This window comes from Spinacia oleracea, chromosome 6 (assembly GCF_020520425.1).
Source record: "Spinacia oleracea cultivar Varoflay chromosome 6, BTI_SOV_V1, whole genome shotgun sequence".
In the NCBI taxonomy this organism is placed as follows: Eukaryota; Viridiplantae; Streptophyta; class Magnoliopsida; order Caryophyllales; family Amaranthaceae; genus Spinacia; species Spinacia oleracea.
In genome coordinates, this window is record NC_079492.1 from 99,994,103 (window position 1) to 100,004,356 (window position 10,254).

Sequence of the window (10,254 nt, forward strand, 5' to 3'; positions counted from 1 at the left end):
TAAAGACTTAAAACGTCGACTTTTAATGGTTTTATACATGAAAATAAATTAATTTCATGCTAGGGTTTTAAACGATTGATTGAGACTATTATTTTATTAATGAACGATTAAGTTCTAATTAATTCCAGTGTTTTAAAACTAAACAAAGTTGCTGGAAATTTAGTAAACATGGATAATAATTAAGTTATAGGAGTTGATTTCTAGTAGTACAAGTCTAGGGCGACCACATTAATTGTCAAGGGACATTACATGATTGTTATTGATGTGAATTATATTACGTGAACTTGGTGGATTCATGTTTGTCTTGGTGAACGATCATGTGGATTATTATATTGGAATCGTTGAATTATTGGTTGAACAAGCATGTTGGGATTATTATGAGTATGGATTTCATTGTCAATCATGTTGTTCAATTTTTATGCATGTATGGTTTGTTTCGCATGCAAGGGATGAATTATTTATTGTTATGCTATTGTACGGGATGCCTAGCATACTTTTGAGCCAATTATTCGTACTTCGTTGTACTATTTATTTTACCACATGTGAAGGGTTAGCTCATGTAAGCCACCGCACATGTAGGGTTCAGTTGGAAATATTATATGAAATGAATTAGGATTTGTCGTGCAAGGGCACAACCCTCATGTTAATGGGCATGATGTGGAATCTCACTTTTGTGAGGAGGAACATGGTAGTAATTTCACAAGTGTCTTGCTTTGTTGATCACAAGTCCTAAGGCATTAAAATAAGATTGTTTTGGTTGTCATTTATTAATTGTATGTGTGTACGTTGTTGAGTCTTGAGTTCACCTTTAATAAAATATTAATAAACGTAAAGTGCAACCAGAACAAGCTTCAAAACTCTTGGAACGTATATACCTTGAGTATGAACAATGGGGGGAAACTTGCCGGAAAGCTTGATCTCCTACTAATGATACAAGACGTTGTTTCATTCATATTATGCGCAGGAATTCCGTCGGTATGGCCCGACACTCGGTATGGCCCGATTTTATTATTTATTATTTGGTGTATGGTTGGCTCCCATCACCTTTCCTTTATGGAATATTCTTTTGGCCCCTTCGAAGCTTATTCTAATTAAATTGTGAGTCAAGAGTCGAGTCAAGAGTCGAGTCTTGTATTCATGATTTGCTTGTTATTTATTTAATGGCTTTTGCATGTTGATTAGTACTTAGTGAGTGATGCATGTTTATAGTTTTATCTCACTCTAGCCTTGTAAGTACTCAGCTTTTTGCTGACTACGTGCTTTGTGTATTTTGGTCATGGCCTTTGCCTTAATGACCCTATGATGATCCATCATTTGCACTTGCATTGTTGGGGAGTAGAATAATATAGCAGGTTGGTAGATCAAAGTACGATAAAAATCATGTGGCTTGGGATGATTGAGAGAGTGGCATGCTTTCGTACTTTAAAACTATTTTATCTATACTTTAATTATGTTTTGAATTTGTTGAACTTTTAATACCTTGGTTTTTGGGCCGTTATAGTTCCAACTTGTAGGAGACCTCGATAATTTAAGTATTTATGTTTTGAAAAGTTAGTTGACATTAAATTCCGCTGCTTAATTCTGGTAATAGCCTTAACCGTTATCACGGTGGCGGTAATACTTTAGTAATTCCTTTATTTTAAGTTGGAAAATGGTTTTATAAAAGCAAGGAATTATTAGGGTGTTACACCTGCGTTGAAGCACTTCTTCCAGAATTGCTCAATCTCCTTTGCTCACTTTATGAAACAAGTCTGTTTTTCATCTCAGCAAAGCTCCATTCTTGGATTTTCACACGCACTAGTAGAAAAAACCCTTGTTGCAGCGGGCTTTTATACCCCTGTTGCAGCGTACATCGTATGTTGCAACTGGGGGGCCTGCAACAAGTCTAAACTTGTTGCAGCGTACATTGTTCGCTGCGAAAAGTGCTTTGTTGCAGCGTACATATATGTACGCTGCAACAAAGCACTTTTCGCAGCGAACAATGTACGCTGCAACAAGTTTAGACTTGTTGCAGGCCCCCCAGTTGCAACATACGATGTACGCTGCAACAGGGGTATATATGTACGCTGCAACAAGTACGTAAAATTAGGCCAAAAATCATGACTTGTTGCAACGTACAAATGGGTGTACGCTGCAAAAGACATAACCTGTTGCAGCGAACAACTATTTGTACGTTGCAACAGGTCATGATTTTGGCCTAATTTTACACCCTTGTTGCAGCATACATTTATATGTACGCTGCAACAAAGTACTTTTGGCGGGAAAATTTTAGTTTTATTTAGCTATACATAGAGTGTCTTGTACGAAATAGAAACCTGTCAACAACAATAATAGAATATCGCAACCTGTATAACAAATATAAAAACAATAACTGGTGTTTTGTATACTATATATCCCAAAACCAAAGTGCACGTACTACATTTAAGTATATGTATGTTCCAATTTCAACGTACGCATACATTTTAATATAAAAAAATTGTTCTATAACATCTAAACCAACTCGATCAAGTGCCCTCGGGCGAATAATAAAACTTAGCCCATTGCTCACGAACCAGATCGATTTCCTTACTAGCATAAGGCGCATTCCTCGGAGTATAGACCTTCAAAAACAAAAATTTGATGGAAGTATTAGATTAAATGTCATTTTAGTCTAAATATGACCTATAACGACTTAATGAGCCTTAAATGTGCACAAATATATTGGAATGAGTATTGAAATCTTTAAAACTAAGCATATTAATCATGTAATAAGTTTGAAATGAGTCCTTAGGTTCTTTAGTTCAAAGTGGGGAACGAATTAGTCTAAATATGACCTATAAGGACCCAATGAGCCTTAAATGTGCGTAAATGGATTGGAAGGAGTATTGGAAACTTAAAACTAAGCATATTAATCATGTAAAGGGTTTAAAATGAGTCTTTAGGTTCTTTAGTTCAAAGTTGGGAGCGAAAATGTCTCATTTTAGCCTAAATATGACCTATAACGACCAAACATGTCTAAAATGTGCATAAACAGATTGGATTTAGTCTTGGAAAGTTAAAACGAATCATATGAATCATATAATAAGTTTGAAATGAGTTCTTAAGTTCGTTAGTTCAAAGTTATGAGCGAAAATGGCATTTTAGCCTAAATATGACCTATAACAGCCAAACAAGTCTCAAATGTGCATAAATAGATTGGATTGAGTCTTCGAAAGTTAACACTAATCATATGAATCATGTAGTAAGTTTGAAATGAGTTTTTACGTTCGTTAGTTCAAAGTTGGGAGCGAAAATGCCTCATTTTTGCTTAAATATGACCTATAGCGACCAAACAAGTCTCAAATGTACATAAATCGATTGGATTGAATCTTGGAAACTTAAAACTAATAAATTAATCATGTAATAAGTTGGAAGTGAGTCCTTAGGTTCGTTAGCTATAAGTTGGGAGCTAAAATGTCATTTTAGCCTAAATATGACCTATAATGGCCAAACAAGTCTCAAATTTGCATAAATAGATTGGATTTAGTCTTGGAAACTTAAAACTAATTATATAAATCTTGTAATAAGTTTCAAATGAGTTTTTAGGTTCGTTAGGTGAAAGTTGGGAGCGAAAATGTCATTTTACCCTAAATATGAGCTATAATGGCCAAACAAGTCTCAAATGTGCATAATTAAGTCTTGGAAAGTTAAAACTAATCATATGAATCATGTAATAAGTTTGAAATGAGTTCTTAAGTTCGTTAATTCAAAGTTGTGAGCGAAAATGTCATTTTAGCCTATATATGACCTATAACGGCCAAACAAGTCTCAAATGTGCATAAATAGATTGGATTAAGTCTTGAAAAGTTTACACTAATCATATGAATCATGTAAAGGGTTTAGATTTATAGAAAATTAAAGTGGGCAAGTGTCCAAACGTAAAAACCTTGAGGTAACACTATGGGTCATTTTGCACTACAAAGAACAGGAAGGTAATGTACATTTCCAAAATCCAAGAATCATTTTGAGAAAGATGCAAAAACATAGATAGTTTCTCAATTTTATTTAACCCATTCCTCTATTTTACAAAAAGCTGCTATAACACCATACTTGCTGTCAAGGATCAAGCTTGGCCAATTGAGTGGACATCTTCTAGCTCAACCAACCTAAATTAGTGTACATCTATCACAAGGAAATAAATGCTCATGCATATTCAACATACTAGATATAATTGCCATCAGAATTAATGAGAATTGCTAGCTGGAATGATGATTTAGGCAAGAATTTCCAGAAGATACATACAATAAGTTGCGTACTGTGTTTGGAAACTGTTCAACATAGAAAAGATAGTGCAAGTACTCTAGCTCGTGAAAGTAGCAAACCTGAATACTGAGGCATAATAAGTCCGACAGTCTCCTCAAGGTGATCTTTGAGTTGTACTTTGAAATAACAAGTATGTTCTGCCAAGAGAGCAAACAAATAAATTATAAAACTAAGTATTATCATTACTTTCTGAAGGATTGAAGAAAATATAGATAAAGCTTACATGTTCAATAACTCTTTGTTTAAGATCTTCAACAGCTTTCTTGCCTAACGAACCTCCAAGCAAATTCTTCTCATTATCAAATTCACCCTCAAATTCATTCCAAAGAACTGTCCAAAGGATAACCTCCATTGTCACCACTGTTTCAATAGTGACATGTGGCAGCGCATCAAAATAACCCATAACACAATATCACGCACATAATCAGAAACATAACTCCAAATCAAAGAGAACTTCATATTCAGTAAATAACAACCCCAGATCCTAGAATTACATGATATTAAGTGCCTGTTCTTAGAAAGCAACGCAAGCACAAACCTTAGCAACAGCCAGATCCTAGAATCAGAACGCAGCCACCATTAACAGCAACAACAGCTGCATATTAGACTTAACATGCAGTAAAAGCGTAGCATTTCCCTGAAAATACAACCACCAATTATTTTCAAGATATATCATCAGAAACTGCATAATACTTCAGACAGTCATAATCTTCAAAAGCCACAAAGTGTTTAAAAAGAGACGTACTAAGTAGTGATTCTAAACAAGAAGCAGATTATACGACTACAACAAGAGCAGTCCGCATTACTGGTCAGGCAGCCATTAAAAGGAATACAGAGCTCCTCCTTTCAACTGCCATCTTCAACAGTTTCGGACTCTTTGACATCGATTGTAAAATTATACTCCTGATCACACCCCAGGTGCGAATCACACTGCAAAATGACAGTGGCGTGTAAGTTTTAACGGATCGAGTTTTATTCGGTATCATGAAGTTTTAACGGTTGTTCTTGTTGTTGGCCAGCTAGTATATACCATGAAATCACCATCATCATCAAATTCCATCAATCAAATTAGACAAAACAGACTCTAAAGTCTAAACTTGGTAGTAAAAAGGCAAAGCTGCCAATTCAGAATCTATATTCATTTAATAACAAGTTTTGTTGACAGCACCATAAAAGAACGTGACAAGAAAAAGTACTTACAACCATTTTGTTTTACGGTCAACATCGTCCTTCAATCCTGTGACAAGGAGTCAAATGGTTATTTCAGTTCCAGTACAATAATCCTAGAAAATTTAATAAGCTAACTTTGAGAGGTAAAGTGACGGTCAAACAGAAGGAAAGAGTAGACAACAAAAAGACAGTTAGCAGCTTTGAGCGCCAAAGAAAGAAATTTGTGAGTGTAAGATGACAAAGAAAGAATTGAGAATTCGAAGATTTTCGCGAGCACTATCTGAATGAGAAAGAGTTAGGCACTACTATCTGACATGCTCTCTGGCAGAAAGTCTTAGCTGCAAAGATTGTACAATGTCCTGCAGTTTCTTTGCTTCTTTTTCATCATGCTTTGATTTCTTAGCCTGTTAAAAGAAATACGAGCATAAACAGCAGGCAAAACTCAACAACAATATTATTCTAAAAAATTCTCATAGAACATACCAGATGCTTATACTTGAGGAGCTCAGAAAAATCTGTCTGCTTGCGAGCTGGACCATATTCGATTCCCTTGACTCGACTAGCAAAGTTCAGGGAGCATAAAGTCTCCCCCAAGTCTGCAGCGCTAGGACTAATCTGGATACATAAGACAGATAACTTACAGCCACATCTCGGTTCAACAAGGCTTAGTTGTTATCTAATCCTTCTTAAGGGATAAATATTGGGCTAAAGTATCGCGCCTAAAGATCTCTGCAGCATGTTATAAGCTTCGAGTTTCTGAAAATTAACAAAAAAAATCAAGTTAGATTCATGAAAAAATGGGGATTGAGGTAAAATATTAACCAGAACTGGGTAACCGGTCTAAAATATTAACCAGAGCTAACTAACAGGAATCAGGGTTATGAATGTTGTGTTCACTTTTTCGTCACTTAGATCCATTCGAAAATCAAAATCATTCTCTGTTGTTCGCAATTTCATTCTCTTGAGATCGTTTAACGGATGATTTCCTGTTGTTCTGTATCCCACCAGCATCATTTGTATCCTTGGGTGTTACAACAATCTCAGAAACTCGGTCAAGATTAGTCTGCATCTGAAACCATCGATTCAAAGTTGGAAATCTGCAAACAAAAATAGTCAATTATTAACCCTAAACAAACTGTGTCAGTTATTGTGACATGTACAACAACATTGCATATCTCTCTGACTGATCAAGAGAGAATTCAAAGAATATCCTGTCAGTATCAGGTGAATGCAGCAACTCTTTGTTCAAGGGATTGAGGATGGATGACTCATTACTACTGTATAATATACTGCTCCGAAGATACATGCTAGTACAACTCTAACTGGTGAAATTTTGACCAAATGATTTATTATGTCTAACTGAAGATGGTACTGAGCAATACCCCAAAATAGAATGACAGACAATTATTTCCAGATGGATACTATTAGGAAGAGAATCAAGACTCTGATTACCCATGTACAAACCCTTGAATGGCTGTCTTCTATGCGTGAGTGTACGTGTGTAATTGGGGATACAAAGTGAAACAAAAAAGAAAGTAAAAATGTGAATAAAATTAGGGATCTCTTTTAGACACCCTCCACTCCTCCAGTACAAAATCTTTCTCGAAACAACCTTGATATTTTAATTCATCCAAATTTTTTTTCAATAAACCAATTTCAACATTGCTATTAACATTGGAAATTACTCGTTAGCGTTTTGTATGCAGATAATATAGTTGTTTAGATGTCTGCATATATGGAAAGCTCAGCTAGAATAGTCTAGATGTCATCAGTATATGGAAATCTCCTCTCTCACCCATCAAAAATAATGGATCACCCCAAAGCTTCATCAATACAAGTTATCACAAGCTCTTATATTTAAACAACATCAATCATTTGCTCTTATATTTTGCTCAAGCATAATTGAAGGACGTGGAAGCATATGATAGGACGTGGAAACATCCCATTGAAGCACGTGGAATTCCAATATAGGGACTAGGCGACCTCAAACGTCCTATCAGATGTTTCCATAAGGCCAATCAACCATAAAACAAGATTAGATACACAAAAAAATTGGTATGTATCACAAACAGAACACCAACCCCCTCAACCATACATAACATAGTACTCACATAACATTAAACAAAGAACATGTGTACACAGAAGTAACGAATAATTCAATCCTTCAATCAGCAAAATCAAAGACTTGTAAGGAATCGCATAGAATCATCAATCAAATCAAATTAAACCAATAAAGTTGATTAATCATCAAATTGAATAAGAATTGAAGTAAAATAACACAAATTTAAGAAGAAAATTAAATTACCAGCGGCGGAAACGCGTGAATCGAAGATTGCTTTCCTTAACAGACGAAGAAGGTTCGGATGTGTCGACCACCACTGCTCTGCCGCTGATGTGTCGGAAGAAGGTTTAGATGTGTCGACCACCACTGCTTACGAAAAGCCCTAACACCCAAATCCCCAATTTCAATTCACAAACCCTAATTTTTTGATGTGACCGAGAAGCAGAGGAGAGAGAAAAAACGCAGAGGGAAGAAGAAGGGGGCCAGCGAGGAAGATTGAAGAAGAAGGGGCCAGGTGCTGCGGTGTTTCCGGTAGAGTTGAGGCCAGGAAGATCGAAGAAGAAGGTGATGCGCGCGATGAGAAATTTTGAAAGGGGAAAAAAGTTCCAAGTACCAGCTGCTGCAAATTAAAACGCGAGCCAGTATTGTTAATTAGAAGCGAGAATTGGTTTTGAGAGCTGACCTGTTGCAGCGTACAATGATATGTACCCTGCAACAGGTTATACCTTATTGCAGCGAACAGTAAAGCCCCCTGCAAAAACACTTATTGCAGAGAACATTTAAAATGTACGCTGCAACAACTCTTTATAGGCTTTGACCCGCGTTGACTGACTACTTGTTGAAGCGAATGAAGACATGTACGCTGCAACAAGGGGGGGTCCAATAGGGGTTTTTTTTACTAGTGACGTTTCGATGCGTTTGTAGCCCATAAGGTATTGGTTTTGATTGTTCTTACATTAATATCAATACCCATATTTTAATTTTTGTAAATGGAGTTTCTTGAGATAATTTATGGGTTTGTCAATGAATTTTGATTTTTTTGTTTGTTTGAATTATCTAATTAATATTTTGAGCTTCTTTCTAATACATCTATTTAAGTTATTAATATAAGCTTTATATTGTACTAAATGTTTGTTGAGCTGTTTTCTGATGGAAGTTTTAGCTTAAAGTTGTTCTGATACTTGGCTAATTTCGAGTTGTAGCTTTTTGCAATTTGTTATGTCTGTTTGAAAAGTTAGGAAAAGAAACTGGAATATCTGGTAGATTGCAAGTTGCAACTTCTTGCACTTGGTTAGATTTATTTGAAAAATTATGAAAAAGACTAGGGAAAATTCAGTAATTCGAATTGCGTTTGACACTTTAACGGATACGCTGTGATTGAATCGTACGTAGCACTACTATTTATACGCAACCAAAAGTTATTTTGTAGGATGAGAATCAAGTTATGAACAATTTCAATTATTTGACATTTCTTGGAACATTGGAGCTAGGTCAGAGGGGCCCCCCCCTACTTGAACCAAACTAAGTTGGTGTACTAGAAGCTCTGAGATGATTTAGCATGCTCTCGGGCTACAAAGGGTTTGGTGTTGTTGTCCAAGAAATAATCTGGATTTATTTTCCTTAAATAATGATATTTAGTGTGATTGAAATTGAATTTGTAATTAGCTACCAAAGGAATTTACTAATCGTTTTTTTTAATAGTAAATAGGTTTTAACTCATGATGACTTGTATGAATTATGTAGCAATATTTTATGAATTATGTATAGCCTCTTGAAATTACCATTTTGTTTGTTGTTTGTATTGGGAATTTACTGCTTGCCTTCTGTATGTAGTCGAGAAATCTTCTGAAACATTATGGTTCGAAAAGAGGGAATTGTTAGCTGAGACTGAAAAGAAAGAACACTTGGCTAACTCTGAAGCCGAGCGACAGTTTGGTGAAACTGAAAGCAAGAAAAACTATATTCAAATAAAGGCAGGGCAAAGTGATGATCTAAAGAAAGAAGAATCTCGAGTGAGAGAATTGGCTGCTTTTCAGGTTGCTGCCTATGCAGCTTCTTTTTTGCATTCTCGGACTAGAAATAAAGACAATGTGGATGACCACAGATTGAACAAAGGTATTGAGAGCAATACAAATCTAGATATCAACTCAGATATGGCTTCTCTAATGGTCACAAGTTCACAACAGATACGGTAATAACGTTTTCTGACTCAGTTTGTTAGTACAGTGATGTAGAAAATGGAGTGCTACTAGATTTTTTGTCATTTAGGTAATAACATTTTCTGACTCAGTTTGTTAGTACAGTAATGTAGAAAATGGTCATGCACAATTTCACCAAGCTTTAATTAGCCAATGCGGTAATTTTTATTAGGAGAATAAACCGATAAACGGTGTGGTACTATGAAAGCATGACATGATAACTTTTAAAGTGGTACAAAAAACCCTTAAGATTTATATTTTCCTTTTATAGACAACGAATCTTGTTACGAAGTTACCATGCATCTTCCTTTTCCTTCATGCGTTTGTGTTTTAGCTATATTCTTTTACTGCTACTATCTTCACATGTGAGCTTTTTCTTTTGTGGATCAACCTACCAGCAAATATTTTGCTTAAGAGATCCTTATTCGCTTACATTTTATCTTTCAAAGTATCATGAGTTGTGGAGAGTTTATTCATTGACTTCTCTTTCCCGTGTTCTCTTTTCCACGACGTGGATTCCACATATTGGGGTTTGATATTTGA